The 19,750-nt window shown below is 35.8% G+C and overlaps 2 long non-coding RNA genes across 6 annotated transcripts in view; one reads left to right on the top strand and one right to left on the bottom strand.

Annotated features, from left to right (window-relative positions):
- The window catches only part of LOC126927966 (uncharacterized), a 53,886-nt gene that overhangs the window by 24,357 nt on the left and 9,779 nt on the right, over nucleotides 1-19,750 (bottom strand). For 2 of the 5 annotated variants that reach the window (XR_007716099.1, XR_007716098.1), the window contains one exon: nucleotides 14,498-14,620. This is a non-coding gene — a long non-coding RNA (uncharacterized LOC126927966). Of the gene's footprint in view, nucleotides 1-14,497; nucleotides 14,621-19,750 lie in introns of those variants that run through there. The other 3 variants (XR_007716102.1, XR_007716100.1, XR_007716101.1) reach the window with 3 other exon arrangements.
- On the top strand, nucleotides 7,572-9,023 carry LOC126927970 (uncharacterized). The gene is made up of 2 exons (XR_007716106.1): nucleotides 7,572-8,517; nucleotides 8,627-9,023. It is a non-coding gene; the product is annotated as an uncharacterized LOC126927970 (long non-coding RNA).

Below are 19,750 nucleotides of genomic sequence, written 5' to 3'. Positions count from 1 at the left end.
TTATGAGACCATCGATAGGTTTGAATTTAATTAACTCTCTTATAATTGGTATTTCAATTTTTTAATTCCTTAAATTTAGCTTTCTTTAGACGATATAACGCGGGCATTTTATGATATATCCAATATATTCGTATATATTTTACTTTATACATTCGATAAATTTCCTTGGTTGGCCGGCCTGCAACCCACATACGGCACTTAATAAAAATTTGTTTCGTTAGAGGTCGGTGTTTGTTCATCTTCGTCATAAAAATGTCATGACGTCATATCATATCACAAGGGTTCTTCTGAAAGCTAGATATTCGATAACAAGATTAATGGTCTTCGGTAGCTTGCAATGTCAAGCTTTGAACTGGCGGGATCGCCTTGCTGTCAAATCGCCATTCAGCAGCGACCATATTCTTTAACTACGTTCAAGACGTATATCACGCTACAGGAACCATCAAAGGAGGATAATTGCAAGTTAGTTGCCCCTTAGAAACGAGACAGTTGGTTGTTACTTGTTATCCGTAGTTGGTAGTTGTTCTCCTTAGTCGCCACATATTATAAAGACGACATTCATAGTCACCAGTTGCCTTCGCTAATAGTTTCTTGTTGTCTGTAGTTAGTTCTCGTCATCGCTATGTATTCCATCAACCACGTAAAATTTAACATATAGGATTTTATTCTTTTTTATTCTTTCTGTAGGAAGATTCTTTAAGTAATATGAATTTAAGTAACTATTTTATGATACAATAAAGTGGAAAAACGATTATTTTACGTAACGTAATGTTTTAAAGAACATTGAATTTAAAGGATTCAGATAGATATCTTAAACGTAATTAAACCCTCCATATCGTAACAAATTAAAAGAAATTGCGCAAGAAAGTACAAATACATTTAATGCATAAAACATATATTTAAAATCCAAATGTAGGCGTTGACGCGTGCGTGCTACATGTTCGAAACGTTCGTTACATCCGCGATAAAATTTGTAACGACGAAGAAGCTTAACATATGGTGTGCTTCAAGACGATAGTAAAAAGTGTTGGCGGATTTTTCGAAATTTCTTCCATTCTTAATAAAAATATATTGTATAAATATAGTAAGATTTTTCAAATTTAAATAGTTATAATGATTTGAAACTTTACAATCGTACGGTTCTGTTTTATCCTTTGAATATACCTGTCATTTTCATATCTCCTTTTAACTAAACTAAATATTTGGAAATCCTATAATTTGTACACTTCTATTTGTGAATAAGATCGATGAAATTAACGCGTAACTATGCTTTCAATAATGGCTTCGATGTATTGCTCACCATTATGGCGGATTAACGTCTCTAAGTGATCGACCTTAATCACTAAATGGCAGCCGCGATTCAGTGGTAGAGCCTTACACATGACGGACATTGCAAGCGCTTGTAAGACGTCTATCGTGAAACGTTTCCAATAGCATCGATTACGACGACGGTGAAATCCGAATAGAAATATATATCGCGTATCGCTTCAGTCTGACATGTCTTAAAATAGAATCACAATTTTTCGTTCTTAAATAAAAAAAAAAAAAAAAAATAAGAAAAAAGAAAAAAAAGTCTATAAAAATTATATGCAAATAAAATAGATAAATGGATAAATGGTTGTACAAATTTATAAAACAGATATTACAAATATACGTAAATAAATTATATATTTATAAGTTGTTTGTTTAAATATCTGTTTGTTTAAATAAATAAAAGGGATATTTACGACTTACAATGAACGTAGTCCTGTTTTTAGTTTTAAACAAAGCAAAAACGGATAACAACTTTTTAAAATGTAAAACTCAACGCAACAGTGGTTTGTTTTAATTAATCAATAACGTTCAAAGTTAATTAATTTAGAGTGGTTTGTACATTTTGTATGCTCGCCGTATTTTAACGTTTGATGTGTAACGTTTGATGTAGTACTTGATGCCCGAAAAATCGAAAAATAATTAAATTTGATCGTTTCGTCGAATTTACAAGTGTGTATATTCGTGTGAAATCCTATGTGCTTGTGTATGCTGATGTGAAAGGCGGTAATATATTTTTCTTTTTTCGATTATTGTTGTCAACTTTTGTGTGGAATAAATCAATTCCGTGAATAGAAGTGCAATCAATACAGCTTACTATGAAATGATAGCACAACAACAGTACATATCGCCATTGACGTCAGCTTCACAAAATTTCTCGAGTATCGAGGTCGTCCATTTGGGTTAAGAATTTATTTCCAAAATGCCACAAGCACGAATATCTTATGGAAATCCACTGTATTTCCACTGTAATTTTTAATAATCAGATTCCATATTGTATGCTACGATTCGAGGAAAATCCGCAGCTAATTATTATCTTTGCTGCCTTTAAATACCATAAATAGTCGTCCGTAAATTTTAAAAGATTTTCTGTGCCATACTTATATTGTGTATTTTAGTCTTAAGGTGCGGGTCGTGTTCAATTAATCGAAAGTGATGAAACTGTAATGGGTCACGATAGTCAAATATTAAAAATGGTCTCGTTGGCTACATTTAAAATCTTTACGAGATATATATGCATAGTACGTTGCTACTAGCAACGGGTAGCGATGAGCAATAGAGAACAGTACCTTCCTTATCTCGTCGTGATTATGTACATACCAGTAATGCACAGTACTCGTACTGAATATCTTACAACATCTACATAGATTTTCAGATTTGTTTCGAATATTACCAGCATAACCATGATAGTAGAATTCTGTTACAGTATTAATTCTATAGTGCCGTTATGCATAATACAGCCCTAAAATGTTTCTACAAATATACGAATATTTTCGTCAGCTACTATATTCCAACCATGGCTTATTATGAAAGGAAATATATAACGAAATTACTTGTTTTTTTAGACTAAATTAGTTTAATTTGAATAATTTTAGTAATTGTGTAGGATCGAACAACAACTTATCATTAGCTTCACTCGAGACTTGATTGCACGTAGCAACGTAATTGCGTTGGAACTGAGGGTAGAAAACAATGTCAACCGTTAGACGCGTCTGTCTGGCGAATGTGTAACGCGTGAATAATAGATGGCGGCAATCACGTGAACCCTACTTATAGCTGTTTCGGCTTATATCGTAGCATTCAACCTAGGGTAAAACGATAGGGATCATTAGAAGTTGAAAGGCCGGCTGATCAGCCTCATTTTGTTCCATTTTTTAATCAAGCGATGAATCGACAAATTGTACAGATTTCGATGGTTATCACAGTTCTCTGGGAATTTTCAAGCGCGGTTCGTCGAATTTAGTCGGATTGGCTACAGACTCTTTTACGAGCAGCTTGAAACTCGATCTAGTTTCGAGAAAATGAAAAATTCGTTTTATCTCTTTGCTTCCCTGTTCCTTCCTTCCTCTTTTTTTTGCTTTTTACATTGCGTTAAGACCGGCTAAATAATATTGATTGCCATGGACGTTGGCTGGTTCAAAATCACTGACATCGACGATAACAAAAGTAAGTTTGATGATCATTTATCTGAGCCGGTGTTATTCGACTTGAGCTCTGCACATTTGTTAATATTATTCTAGTAGGGATGAGATACTACAAATTTTAAATAACTTCGATTAAAATTATATTATAAAAATTATATTACATTAACGTTTAGAAGTCAATAAAGTGGAAAGAATTACGCGAGATAATGTAAATATAAATTACATTACAAGGAAACAATACGGCTAGGTAATTTGAAACATTCTGGCTAAAATTGCATTCTTTCAAAGTTAGGACGTACAGTATTTACAAAGCAGATTAAGTATCAAATGGGGTACTTAAGAAAATTCATGTTATCATTCTTTAGTAAACATTTTCAGGTTATAGCCTTCTGCAAAAGCTGCTTTTCGTTACGTTAACGTATTCATTATTAATATTAATCATATTGTTCTTATCTCCTAGGGGCATAACAATCCATTTTTATATTGTGTTAAAGCTAAATTTCTATTATATTTTCGCAAAATTTTCTTTCGTTTTATAGAGAAATGATAGATACACAGCATTTTTTGTTTTATGTTATTTTATATTAAATTGGAGAAAGGTGGATCGCACATAATTGAATAAAATAATATAATGCAAAAAATATCGTACATCTATCATTTCTTTATAAACCGAAAGAAACTTTTGGAACAACCTAATATTTCTCTCCAACGACACTTCTACGATGTTAAAATATTTGATAAAAATATTTGATAAAAATATTAAGAAATTCTAATATTGATTTAAACGTATCGATTTATTTACTTTTCGCTGCCAGAAATTGTTAATTATGATTTCCACTTGAAAGCGTATTTCATATTATGAGGATAAATGATCAAATTCATCTCTAATATACACGTTAGAGAGTCATTTATAGCTGCAATCCTGTTTACCGCTCATATTCCTGGAACTCGATAATTCACTAGGCGATTGCTTTAACCGTGCAGAATACATCCATAAATAATTAATCGCCATTAATATTCCATCGACTTTTGAAAATCCCTGATGTGATCTATTTCACGTGATGAGAATACGTGTAAAGTGAGGTTATTGCTTGATTATCTTTAGTCGAATAAATCGAGTGATTCAAATTATAATGCGGAAGAAAGTCAAAACTATGTATATTATTTTTTTCAATTTTTATGTATCATTTGACGGAAGGAAATTTCGTAAGTAAGGTTCACCTTCTTTAATGTCAATGATTTTGACATATGTTATTAAGCTCCAAATTCTAAGCAATCTTCTATATATATATATATATATATGTAGTATCTTAATGGGTCTTAGAGGAAAGGACAAGTAATGATGTTTTGATTTAATAAATAATGTTCGAAGCAACGAAATGATTACGATGCTGTCGTACGTCTTATTCTCATAGACGGCTTCCGACTTCCCGATTCACACTCTTCCGCTTCTACACTCGCTCGCTCTCGCTTCTCAAGTCACACTCTGCACACCTTTTGCATCCGTCTTCTCCGGCTTCTCAACTAACACTGCCTTTAGCGTCTCTTTGTCTTTTCCCGTCCTATCGGACACGTGTCCCGAAACGCCCGTGGCCAGAGTCACGCAGGCCCTTTCCACGAAACTATCCACTTAAAAAGAACCGACGACACATTGATGTACCCGACGATGCCGCGGCTCTCGCGGCATTGTTTATGGTTCGGCAGATATCTTAGGCCTTTTGTCCACGATACTACATATATAACATACGTATAATAGCCAAAGTTCAACTGCCAAGTATACGCAAAGCTTTTATTTTCAATTTATGCGACACCACTATGTTTCATGAATTTATTTGCTAACGGTATTGAAACAAATAACAAGCAGAGGACGAACTATCCGTGAACTGTTTTGCCAACGAGTACGCTTCCAATATTTTCTGTTTGAGAAAACACACTTGTTGCTGTTGCAACTCCAAATATTTTTACAGCCGACGTTTTTGCCATGAATCATCGGCTAACATATAAAATAGAGAAAAGCCATAGTTGATTGTAATGGAAATTTAGAAAACCTGAAACTCGATATAGAAGGGAAAAATAAAGGAAAGGAAGGGAGAGATAATTGGAAGCTTGGGGCCAGGTTTAATTCACTGAAACCGGGCTGCTTGTGTCATCACGAAACAGAATTGCCAGTACGTCATTTCTGTGCTCCCGTCCTCGTAAAAACGGTTTCACTCGTTAAGAAAAAACGAATAGGCGGTGAAGAGAGAAAAAAGCAGACAGAGAGCGCTTTTAAAAAGCTGACGAAGCGTGCGTTGCCACAACGAGACACACGGTGCTATTTGTCGTTTTAAATTGCGCCGCAACTTGTTTTTCAGATCTTTGCTAGAGACACGTGAAAACACGTTGGAAGTATATTTCTTGTTTTTGTGGAATTTAGCTGGAAAATAAAAAATAACGTAAAACATGTACTTACGACTTACAGAGTAATTGAATGTATACACTATAATAACCAGCGATTTAAGGCTTTAAAAGATCGAAAAAAAAGAAAAGAAAAGAAGAAAGATAATATGTTGTGGCAGTCTAACTCGATCTAAGGAAATAGAGAGGGAGGGGGTTGGGGGGGGGGGGCAAAGCTTGTTAATCTGGAAAGAATACAAGCATCAATTTCAAGCACTTATAGAGAATCAAGCGGGCTTGTTAAGGTCGTAAGTTGGACAATTATCCCGTGTTAGGTTCAATCAGCTTAGTCCTACACAAAATTGATCGAATCATGTGAAAACAAATGTATTCTGATTTTTGTCGCAGATATTTCTGGTCTACGCACTCCAGTGCCCACAAAGCAGTTATTGAAACAGCTGATTTTCGCCTATTCTAGAGCGACAACATCCCCTGATCTTTTACAACCATGAAGGACCTGTACTCGAAAATACTTGCAATTCTCATCTGCTTGCAGGTTATTTTCGTCACTTTCTTCCCGTCAGGGGCTGGTAAGTTGATACTGATTAATTATACCATCGAAATTCTATATAATGGCTACAAAAAATATTTGCATCATTACCCTCATTTCCTAACGAAGCGCGTTTTTTTACCAAGTTTTATATTTCATTTCATAGTATCAAATCTCTGTAGTTACACGAAAGTATTAAATGATAGGAAACTTGATATACACGAATTTAATTAATTAATAAGTTAGTCGATATACAGCCATTATTATTTCATGTGAAATATTACAACGTCAAAAACTTAACGTTCTTGTACGTACAGTATTAATCACAAATTGTAAGAATGTTTACTGATAAGCAAAATAGATAATATGGAAAACGCAGACCTATGGAAAGAGAATTCCTGACATTAGACAGGAATACGCGATTGCACGAAATATTTTATGGTATGTCTGACATGGAGAATATATGCGGCGAAGTACGAAAAATTCATCCTGAGATATGTATACGACCTACGCGGTACGGGACGTGTTATAAATGGTTTTCGCCACTCAGCCGTATTTGAATTTGTGAACACGATCGAACAAATGACGCGACAATTATTAATTGCCGTCTCTGCCTTAGTAACGATTCGCGTTGGAACGAGGTCGAATCGTTCCGATTCCACGCGCGATTAACAAATAATTACAGTGGACATCAATTACTTGGATGACCTTCGTCATTTCAGCTTAAAACGATTAATTTGATCAAACCAACCAATTATTTCAATTAATACAATCTGCACTTTAAATTCGCACGTCTTGTGTATACACACCGGGCCAGAGAAAAGTTTTCATTCGTTCGAGTAGAACCTTCGTAGTCCTTGAGGACGCGTGTCGCTTCTCGTGCACCTAAAGTTTCGCTCAAATTAACCGATTTATTTGAATTCGAGCGAGTGAAAACCTCTTTGTCACCGTGAGTTTGTTACTTAATTGATACTCTTAGATGCCCTTTGCTTTCAATCTCTTACATCCATTCTTAATTAGTCAAGTCGTTTGACTTTTGACAAGTATTTTGAAACCATTTTACTAACACGAACCTACTTTTTTACTTGAGATTATCCGCTATTTTTATTCAAATGTATATGTACGTATATACACTTTTGAATTTTAAACGAACCTTCTATTATACCTATATCCTTTAAGTGCCGTTTTAAGTTTCAAGAGACTTTAACTCGGATAGCTCGACTTGGAGTTCTAACGTATACTGTAAAGCACACTTGCGAAGTAAAACAGCAAACACGATATAAAAACTTTTTGCCCATGTAAGAAATCGAATAACCTATTTCAACGGTGCTTTAATCTCATCGATGAAGCATCGATGCAACGAAGGAGCATCGTGATAGCCGCAATGCGGATCCGTTGAACAAAAATTTCCTGGTACGGTCGTTTTCGTAATGTTATTAACCGTTTTAGTGTCGGATGTTTCAAGACTCCGTATCGGTTTGTGCTGTGCAGCGCGATAGCGCTTCGTTTATTTATTTGCGAGTAGTACCGATCGACGCGATCGCGCTGCCCTTTTTCATCCTGTTTTTTTCATCGAAATATACCGTTCGACGTGCTCGCGCTTCATTTCATCGGTTATACTGGAAGCGTTACAACAAACACTCAAAAGTTTGCGAAATATTTATGCTCTGCGTTTCGTTTGTGTGATAACATTCTATAATGCAGGATTTGGTTTTCCGATTCAAGAGGTAATTTTTTATATTGGTTTTTTTTTTTATTTGGTTTATGATTATTTGAAAAACGAGTAATTACGAGAGGAAACTCTGATATGACTCGCGACGAGCACGCTTGAGCGCGTTGCGAATTAATGATCGTGACCATACATCGTGGCACAATTTACCACGGTACGCGAATAGAGTGATCACGCTGCGTGGCGTTAAAACGGTTAGCGTAACTGCGCGTACGATTGTCGAGTGACAAAGATATTGACGCTGGTAATCGTTTTCAGTGCATTTAGGAGGAAACTGTACTGATTTCGAAGGACGATCTGTCTTACATGGACAGATGTATGTGCCGGGACCTTGGATTTGCATACACTGCATATGTTACAATTCGAAGTCAACATCTTGCGGGCGTCTCCGCTGTTCAATTCCTGCGGTAAGTATATGCTCATTCTAAGAGCAACCAGCTTAACACAACCATGAGAAACTAAAGTACACCGTTAACGCTTGCATGCTGGTCGTTAAAACACATGCTGCGCGAATAGGGTACACAGCGATTCATTTAACTCGCCTTGAATTAGTTTTAGAAAGACAAACATGGACAGGGATAATTTTTGTCACGAGTCGTTTAATTTATTCGTTCATTAGAACGAATTAATTTACACCTGCTGAGATCGCGATTGATGCGACAAATTCGAAATCTTGTTCCATATAAATATTTTTAAACAAGCACATCGTAAGCTTTGTATATTTTTTAATCGCAACGAAACTGTTCAGAGAAATGCTGAAATTATTAATTATAAAAGGAGATTTCTACGCATCGTTGTAAAAGTGTCAGGGAAAATATTCGTGAAACAGTTACGTTGTTACAAGTTCTACAAGAAGAAATATCGAAAATCACGTTCCACTTATTCAGTTGCACGTGTAAAAGGTATCTTGCGTTCGCGCAAAAAATCTCTGAAGGATACATGCTTTATAATAATTGGAGTGTCGAAGTTGTTACACGGATCGGCGTACACGTACCTTTTAATGAAACTAGGTTACTCATTCGTTATTCGTTCCTAATTTTCAGCTTCACGATTTTTACGCAATAAAATTTTATACACCTGTTCGGTTTATAAATGATTCAATTCAAATTTAACAGAATTAAAGTTGAAATAATCATTTGTACTTCATTAAAAGGTTCTTTCAGCATCTCGTTTCAATATTTTTATTGGTAATATTTTGTTGATCGTTATATTTAAATGGAGTTTTTCAAAGGAGAGACATTTTAAGGTAGGAAATGGACATACATTTATAATAAGAATTCAGAAGAAAGAATATTTCATACAGAAAGAAATATTCCGTATGTATAAATAACTACGCTATGAATTTTATATGTATCGGATATTCCTTCTGGTTAATGTATCTGATGTTTTTTCACGCGAGATAGCGTATATTTGCATCTATATGTCTCTTCGTTTCTCAGTAGTAAAACTTAGCATTCATGCGGCTGATAAGTAGTTACGCACTGACAACGAGAAACATAAAATGAGTAAGAAGCATGAGACATTCTATAGGAAAAATAAACTTGTTTTTATCTTTCATTGCATATTCGTCAGAATATTGTTAATAAATATTTAAGTTAAGATTTCAGTTGAAATAAATACATAGGATTAGACATTTATTTATATATATATCTATGAACGCATTTGACATAAAATTTTGATAACGACTAAAATTATATATTCTGATATTAAATTAATTTAGTGAGAATAAAAAACTAATTTTTTTAAACAAGATTTTGTATAAAGTTATATTTATTAGGAAAAGTTCGTTCATCCCTTTATAATATGATAGGATTAGACTCATAGCTGTGTAAATCATTTCATGGAATAGTATATGTGTGCGTGTGTGTTCTAAGTTTTTACTATAAAAATGCTAAATGTACTAGGAGACGTTTTTAAAAATTCATACATTTTTCTTCATCAAACATATCAATCGTTATATTGAAAAGTTAATTATCTATTATTTGTTTCGAGCTGCACATTGATTGAGACATTCCTGTTGGTTATAATTGCGAATTTAACGCAACGAAGTTGTTTGAATCCCTTGCGAGCATGTAAATATATCGTCGAATTAATAGGTCAATTACTTGAGGTTGGAATTGAAAGAAAGAGAAAGGTGGAGGAGAAGTCTTGCGTTTGAATGCGGGACACTTTTAAAGCCCACAGTTCGCTGAAATTGCCAGAGAATTCAATTAAATGGCAAATTAAACCATTGAACTGAATCTGTTTCCAATCGCGAGCTTAGAAGTTCTATCCTTTGAATTTTTATATCAGTCAACTTTCTTTTTGTACGTACGGTAACGAATACAATTCATGAATTAATGAAGTATGTAATTGGATGAAAGTTCTTCTTCCTGGATTCAGTTTAGACTAAGAAAAATTATATAATAACGAAATTATCAACTTAAAATTGATAGAGTGTATAGTTTTTTTTCTTTTTTTTTTTTTTTGCGTGAGGAGGGGAAAATGCTGTTACGCATACCCAGTGATCCGCATCACTGGGTTATGTGGGACTCGGGCGGATGTTGTTGCCATACCCACTAAAAACCCCTCCTCCTTTTTCCTTTGCTTTGAGGACAGACAACCCCGGTAAAACCTGTCGGCAGTCATCAGGGTTGTCCTTTCATGCCCCGTTGTATCTTCTTCGTCGGGCAGCTATTCTGTATGTCGGAGATGGAAAAACACCGGAACCTCTCCTTGGATTCTCGGGAATACCGTAATGTCGTAATTTAGATTAAACAAATGTCGCTCCGATTGTTCGAGGTTTATGATAGTGAGCTTGGGCTCGAGGCGACAACCAGTCGCCGAACGTAGCCGCGGTCAAGGGATGAACGTTTTATCTAACAAAGGCACAGAGTAACTCTATACCTCTCCTTTAAAGAAATAGCCGTAGCGACACGTGGCAGTAAATATTTCAAAGGTTTCTGTTCCGTGGCTCGCCACACGCAGATCCTATCCTTCGGGTAAGATGATCTCCAGATGTCAATATACCTCCGCAGTATGTTTAGCTAACTTGAGGACCCGCAATAAATCTTAAGATTTAGTCAAGCAAAGTTCTCCATTTAGACAAACAGTCCTTGTTGCAACTACGGGACGATAGGAGAAGCCTATCTTCCACGAACGATGCCCCCGTCAACAACCTCCCCTCAAGGGCGGCCAGCATCTCTTTCAAAACGCCGATATGGAGATCGACCAATTAGCAACAGCGCTAATTTCCCTCACCTTTGGAACGAAAGCTTTCTTTGACGAATCCGAGGATCTCATGTCCTTAGACCCACCCATTATAGTTTTCCTCGACGGCATCGTCGAGACGGAGAGTTACTCTCCGGTACGATCTCGACGACGATTCAAGTAACTCTCGGATACGTAGTGATTGCCCCATGCATTAACATTGAGTACAACTTAGACGCTAAAGAAGAGTAGAGTTCGTCATCCCGTTGACCGTGGATTCGTTATTGAGCCTAAGATCATTGTCATTAGTTTCTCGAGTATCAAATTATCGCGATTACTTGTCCAATTCCAACATGGTCATGTTTGCACTAGTAAATATCTCCTCTATTGCATAGTGATCACGTCTAGTGTCAATAGGGATTCGTTTACGCCCTTAACCCTAACTCTAATCGTAACGCCAACCCGACATGTATATTCAGTATTGCTCTCGTCATCTTCTCAGCTAGTTCAGAATACTGGGCTGATCTCCTTCTGTGGTTCTTTGTTGTCTTGTATCTCTGCCTTCACTGCTCCGCGTAGTTGTTGTTGCTCTCGTTCTCCTCCTTGCCTCCTTCAAGGCCTTCGCTGTCACCCTCCTGTGAGACATGACGGTCTTGCGAAATTGCCTGAATTTATCCCAGCTCTCGTTCTTGGCGGTCACCGTGGCGATCAGATTGTCCACGTCTATCTTCTCGCCAAGAGCGTTCTCCAGCTCAATCCTTCTGTCCGTTCACCTCGGGCACGTGAAGAGGGCGTGCTCTGCATCGTCGTTAGGGTCTCCACAGTCGAGACAGTTGCTGTCGCTGCTCTTGCCAATCCTCTTTCTATAGACACCGAAACTCCTGTAGAGGTGGCCGTGTGTGCGTTATATATTTATTGGACGTGCGTGATAGCTGTGGTAGTTGGGCCTGGTCCGCTGTAATTGTCACTGGGGGCTGTAGATGTCGCTGCCGTCGTCCGACACTAGTTAGTGTCGAGTGCCGCCACACTCCCATGCCCGGTTAACAGCTGCATGCTGTGATGATCGATGTCCATCTTCTTTTTGGTAAATAGCAGCGCACTCGGTATTAATTTCCTTGCGCCTCCAGTTCCCCCTTCAGCTCGTTGCCGTCATCCGCGCCGATCTTGGTCTTATGGATCTTGTTCCACTCGTAAGTCTCTCCGAGCATCTTTATCTTTATGTAGATCGGGAGATTTCCGGTCAACACGCAAAGTGCCGCGTGGGAGACGGTACGATATGCCGTCGTTGTTATGCACAGGGCCGTTCGTTGTGCCCGTTTCAGCTTCTTCCTGTTCTTATCGGTATTCGCTAAGCTAATTCTTCTTTCTGAACCCATACTGCCTCCGATGGAACGGGTCCGTTCCGATGCATCTCTCGATGATCTTCTTAAAGCATTTTTCCCAGATCTTGCTCATGGCTGGGAGTATGCTTATCGGCCGGTACGCGTTAGGGAGACTGGGATCCTTTCCCGGCTTCCTTAGCAGTATTACTCTGGCCGTCTTCCAGCAGTCTGGTTCCAGCTTGCTTCCAGCTCCTGCTTCCAGCAGTCCAGGAGTCTTCCATCGACTCCTGCAGCCTTCTTGGTGTTCATTCTTCCGGCGGCATCGACGACATCGCCTTCGCCGATGACGACGCTGAAGCTGATGTCTCCTTCTTCTTCGGTCTCTGCCTCTTCGCGGCCCTCGTAATGGGAGGGTCCGTGTCCCATGGTGAATAGCCTCTGTAGGACTGCTTCCACCATGTCGATCGGCATGTCGTTGGTTGGTTTCTTGCTTTTGCATCTCTTCATGACTGTGCGATAGGGTTTGCCTTCTTGCTTTCCTGTATGGATGGAAACGCGTTCGAAAAGTAGAACGGAGTAATTAGCGATGCACGATCCCAGGCTGGTGAATATTTTTCCATCGGGAAAAGTCAGGTCGAGCGATACAAGATTTATATGCTCGTTATTTCAACGTCTGTTACGCGATAGAAAATGAACATAAATGAATAATAAATGTATTACAGCCATAAAGATTGCTTGATGTACGCCACCGTTTTTCCCCTATTTCTCCGATACAATTTTCCTTTTTTTTTCTTTGCCAAACACTTTACTAATCGGTACGTATTCGAATTATCCTCAATTATTCTCGGTTGTTTCCGTTTCCTTTGGATTTACATAAGTACTCGTTTGATGTACGTGCAGAGTGAGATAATAACTATTAACAGCTATAAAATAAGAAGCGAAAATACGTTGAAACTCGACTTCTAGATTCGCGAGACTTTGCAGAGCTTCGAAACTCTCGTGTTTCAAACCTAATAAAAAGTTGTAGAGGGAGAATTACATTGCGAGATCTGTTAAGGAAAATCGTATCGTTGTAATAGGATTATTTCAGCGAGGGAAATTCCGTGTTGCGTGTAACGCGTTGCAAAGCCATGAGCTTTCTTTCGGGTTAATATACATAATCGCCTTATCGAACTTTCCATCTAAATCGTTGCGCTCACACGTGAATTTTGCATTTCAATCTTCTTACTTGCAGTCCAGTCCAGTTTAGTGTGACTAAGCTAAATGTTTCAGCCCTTCCAGGTAGAATATGTTTTATAGAGAGACGTACAACTCTATGAAGGGGAGATCAATAAATTGGGTTATCTTTAAATCACTGACAATTATTTCATCGACACGATTTCACCGACAGCGAATCCACCGGCAATGTCTATCAAAGTTTATGTACCGATACACCGAGTGAAATCACCCACAATCATTTCACCAATATTCTCCTTTGTCGATAATTATCATGTTTGCCACTACATGTTATCGTTGATTATATGTCTTTATTTACACATTCGTTTACGCGCATAACGAGATAAACGAAGAAACGAAAATGATATGTTGTCATGATGTATTGTTAAATTACTAATTAACACGAGTTATATATCTACCTACATGAAAGCTTCTAAATATCAATTATAATTCATGAAAGCACACAAGCTATTTTGCTATACACAAATGGAATTATAAGGAAATGTTACGTGCTAATGATTTAACGAAATTTATTCTTCTGTACATTTGACATTTCTGTATTATTACTTGTGTACTTTCTGCTCTTGTTTACGTCATCGGAAGTAAAATTACGTTAAGCGAATCAGCTAATCTATTTGAGCGATTCAATGGCTCGGTCTTCTCTTATGCGACTACCAAGTAGAAGATAAGTTCTTGGTTATATAACATTTTATAACATCCAAATTAACTTTTTTTTTCTTTTTCGTTTTCTTTTTCTTTCTCTTTTTCTTTTTTTTTCCTTTTTCTTTTTCTTTTTCTTCCTTTCTCTTTTTCTTTTTTTTTCCTTTTTCTTTTTCTTTTTTTCTTTACGTGGGGGAAATCCGCTCGGACACGAAACCACTTCTTAAGTGGCGTGGTAGTGAACATCGAAATTAACTGGGGCACTAATTAGCTGAATTACATTGGTAATTTTCTATAATTTATTACTCGAATATGGTAATTTTTTCTTAAAAAGTTTGCTTTTTCTACAATTATTTTACTACAAAACCCATCAAAAACATGATGTATGTATATATACCCTCAAATATTATCGGTTTATTCTCAAGCTATAGTTCAATTTCGGAAATTGCCAATTAAAATCATAGAAAAAAAAAAAAAACACAGAAAGTTCGTTAAAATATGCGATTTTCCAATCAAGATATAGAATTTATTCGAGTAATATAGATTACAGTAGCGATGGTGACGGCAACGATGAATGGACTGATTCTTCGTGCGAAAATAAATTGGAAGCGCAGAACGATGCATTGTTTCAGGGAATATCGATTTTCAAGCATGGTTTTAAAGTACGTGTGCGCGTGACTAGGTTTGTTAATTAATGCCGCTCCCAGGTTTTCAATATATAAATGTGACACCTACATATCTTTAAGCTTAAAACAATTGGACTAACAATTTCATTAAATTTAAATGAATATTTATCTTTTTAAACGCAACAATATTTTTAATGACAACTTCACGTGTAAATCAAGTGCATACATATTCGATCGTTCTTGAAAACCTGATTCTCTGCGAAGAGAAAAAATCCTTGAATAAAGATTTGATCTACGTTTTATATGCTACGTTTTACATCCACCTCTTTTCAGATATACCTCTCTATTTAAAATCATAGATCGTCACACTCTATAGGTATTTCCTTGAAAAGGTTAAAGTCGTTCTGTATAAAAGCTAATTCAAAGGGGAAGGAAATTCTGCGAAAAATTCTTTCAGATTTCCCTATGTTTGAGCTCGAATCAAAGCAATCCTGTATAATAGGATAGGATGATAGGATGATTCTGTATTATTCCTTGTGTACTTTCTGTTCCTGTTATTTACAATAGGATGATTATGCGTTTAACTTCTCATAGAATCTCTCTGATTCCGTATGATATCGTCAGTGTTTTTGAAATATGTTATTGATGTCGTAACGTCAACCGTTTCCAGTGCAAATTCAATTTCGAATCGCAATTTCCATGTTTGCGTGGCAAAAGCGTAAAATCGATAACGCACGCAAACATGTCTTCTTTGCTAATGGCGTACTATAAATATAAATATTTGAATAAATATTGCGAATTTCATATTGCTAAAAGATTTATACTATTTGTTCGTAAATAATCGTCGGATCTATATTTAAGTGGAAACTGCTGCATTAGATCTCTTTTCTTACTTAAAATTATTTGGATTGGTAACTTGGATGTAACATGTAATTTATTCTTCTTTTATAAATAGTGTACAGAAGATACCAATTCAGAGAAATGGAAGGAAAGTCTAAAAGCAAAGAAAATCTACAGGAAGATGAAACGTTCGAGCCTTGCCAGGCTATATAAGATGCTAAGTAATCTTCCTAGTCCTGCAGTTCTTTCTATTTCGATCAATAATTATTGGTATATGTTAGGAATGCAATTAGAATTTTTGTCCTCAAGCAAAGTATAATTTCAATTTTGTATGTAAACCAAAATATTAAATATCAAATAACCATCAAATAAAATTATATTGTATGGACTACTGTTTCTTTAAATATTTGAATATTTGGTAAATATTGTTTATTTAAATATTTTAAATTGCATGGAAAAAAAATGATGCAAATAAATCATAGGGCATTTTAACTAAAGAGACCAATATCTATTTAACTGTGATTAAATCGTCACCGTTTAACGCTCTATCTCTTTTATTAACTGTGCCTTGTTAAACTACAGAAGATTACAGAGGATGCGTTTTTTTGATAAACAAACGTTCTGACAAATACGGCAGCAAAATCAGATATATAGATTCTTACAACAGCAGTTATATTCTATGAATTCCGTTTTTCAGAAGCTTTATTTGTGAAACGACAATTCGCCAGAGTACGGATTCACTGTAGTTATAGCTGTAGGATCTCTATCTAGTTGACAGATCTGCTTTACGTAAAGAATTCCTGTCTCTTGTTCTACCTTATCGCGATTCTTTCCTCACCTTATACGCTTTGTCGAGGAAAGTAATATCGCTACATATCTCGGCTCCGGTTACAATAATTAGTTTCCGCCTAAACTGTTAGAACCACGTAGCACGCACTCTACTCTCGTTTTTTAAACATTCAGGCCATCTGATCGCATGCGACGAGTTTTATGTTAATCCCGACCAATTACAATATCTTTCTCTCGTTTACAAGGGACGACGAGACTGGCAGTTGCGTGCTTTCCAAAGCAAAAGCCGCGATATCTGCATGATAACCTAACGTCAACCGATTTTGTTGTACTATTCTTAAGTGGACTTCGTTTGTACCACTTTCGTAACAAAAATAGAATATCTAGAACACAGCATTCCGTTATGCGATATTGTCAATTTCTAACATCTGAAACATCAGAGATAATTTTTTCCCTACAGTTGTAAATTTGTGTGAAAAATTACGAACGTAAAGGTGTTTGGCGCATGTACAGTTCCCCCCTCCCCCTCCCCCCTCCAACCTTCATTTGCGTAGACATGCTAGAAAGATCCACTTTTCGACGGTGAAACCGTTAGTATTAGTATTAGTGTTATAATATATTTGACTAATGGTTCTCAAATACTAGTTTTGCTAAAGCAATGGTGGAATTGGAGCAATTCCTTCTTCTTTCATTCTTTGAATAACCTGAATTTTCAAATAGTCTAGTGACGATTGATCCGTACAATTAATCGATTTCTTTTTATTACAGAAGTGCAAGAAGTTCCGGTATGAACGCAGATGTTGCAACATCGAATGCCTAAACCCCACAGAAGATCCGATCGAATTTAATGTCACTACCGTCGATGACTCACCCAGAAATGGTTCACTTCAGAACCATAGTCCCATATCTGGAAGCGTCAATCACTATGTGTCACATAGTCATATGTGGACGCTGAGCTTATTGATGGTAATTGTAATATTTTAATTTTTTTTATTCTATATTTTGAAATACTTTGAAATTACTTACTTGCGAATTACTTTGAAAAGTAATTCGCAACGTAATATAAAATAATACTACTGATTTGTGTCTCTTTCAGAATTTTTTCTTAATCTCTTGTTTTTTTCCAGTGCAATCCCTTTTATCGGAAGTTACTTGATTGCTTTATTTCCTATTAGGTGGTGACCTGCTGCTTTCTTGGGGTTTAGGCGACTGATTGCTTCTATGATCTCTGCACAAGTGAAGGGTTCAATAGGAGGGGACATTTATGTTACTATCACGGGGGAATGATCAGAGGAGAGATCAGCCGAGGAATCCAGCTATGAATCTATTGCCCAGGGTGTCCAGGAAGTTGTCAAAGTTGTTAATTGTTATCTGTGTTAGCGTAGTGAATAAACACATTGATGTTCGGTGTTTCAATTATCAGAATTATAATCGATGTTAAATGTATAGAGTGTGAAAAAATTATTTGTTATAGCTGTGGAAGATGGAGATCTGTTAGAGAAAATGGATCATGAAATTGATCTTGAGTATAATTTTCAGACAAAATTTTTTATTGCATCATAAAGTACTCATCACGAGAAACGAAAGTTTCAGAAAACCCATTTTTTTTTTCTTTTTTTTTTTTTTGGTTCTATGTATCCAAGGTCGAGAATAAACTATGTGCACGTTTCTTGTATTCGTTTCTTGTATTTTTATGAGGAATTCAGTCTTTTTACGCCACAAGAGTCTCAACGTTTTCGTTTTCACGCCTACGTTACGCTCGTTAAACACGTTCCAACAAGACCATGAATAAGGGTAACAGCTTTAATGTTTTCACATGTGTTAATTTATTATTTTAGACCTTAAATATTTTATTTATAAAATCTTTATTTAAACAAGTTACCATTGTCGCTACAATAAATCAATGAATGAAATCAGTTTAAATTTAAAATATCATTTCATAATTTCTCGTCACTTGTATCTAAAAACAACAAAAAAACGGTGTACCCACATCGTGCGTAGACGGGAAATTAAAACAGTGGAGCTTAATTGAAACACTGATCATATTCCGCGATTGTAAAACAATAATAGAAAATCGTGTTTCTTTCGAAGGGTATGAAATTGTCAGGAGATTATGCCATAAATGAAATTGGAAACTGGCTGGTCAAAGGTATTAAACTCAATTAAACTGAACTGTGTTATATTGTACAAAGGCTAGAGAACTGCTACCAAATATCTGCTAGTTTAAAGGTGTCCCTTATAAATTATAATTATATTTCAAATTCAATCTCCTAATAATAAGTAAATTAATATTTTACCTAAAATCTGTGATATAGATAACAAAAATAAATTCTTTACATTATTCGTTAGTTTGCAATATAATTAGAATATTCTTTATTTTTATTTTCTGGTGTCTTTGTTATTCTTAAAAGATAAACTGCTTATTTACAAATTTAACACTGCATATGCTATTAATAAATCATTTTATATTTAATTTTGCAACCTTCAGTCATTGTTAAAACTTGTTGACAATACTGTCGGTTAATAGAAATTTCTAAAATCCCCTTGTTTCTATTCGATTAAAGGGTATATTGCAGAAACTATGTTAGCTACAGTGTTAGCTACAAATCACCTGTGTCACTCCGTTAAACTTATACACAATAGTATTGTTTCTTGTTTTCATTTAAAATAAAATATGTTATTGTAGGAATGAAGCAGAATGTTCAAATAATTGAAACAACTTTTTGTCCTATAACTAGTGCCTTTCATTTTAAAAATTAAAAAATTTTTAATCAACGATATTTGGAAGTTTCGATCTAAAATGACCAGGAATTGAAACAGAAAATATTTTGATGCCAATAAATACATATTCTTCACACATAAAACAAATATGAAAACAAAAATCGATGTATATGAATGAATTTTGAAATGGGGAGGAATTATATGATTATACCCATTCTCTGTTGCGTTTAATTGTTTCAATTGATGTCTCATGAGAATTTTCATCGAATTTTTTAGAG

The sequence above is a fragment of the Bombus affinis genome, unplaced genomic scaffold (assembly GCF_024516045.1).
Source record: "Bombus affinis isolate iyBomAffi1 unplaced genomic scaffold, iyBomAffi1.2 ctg00000380.1, whole genome shotgun sequence".
Lineage (NCBI taxonomy): Eukaryota > Metazoa > Arthropoda > Insecta > Hymenoptera > Apidae > Bombus > Bombus affinis.
The sequence above is the reverse complement of the archived record's forward strand: the minus strand, read 5'-3'. Positions and strand labels throughout refer to the sequence as shown.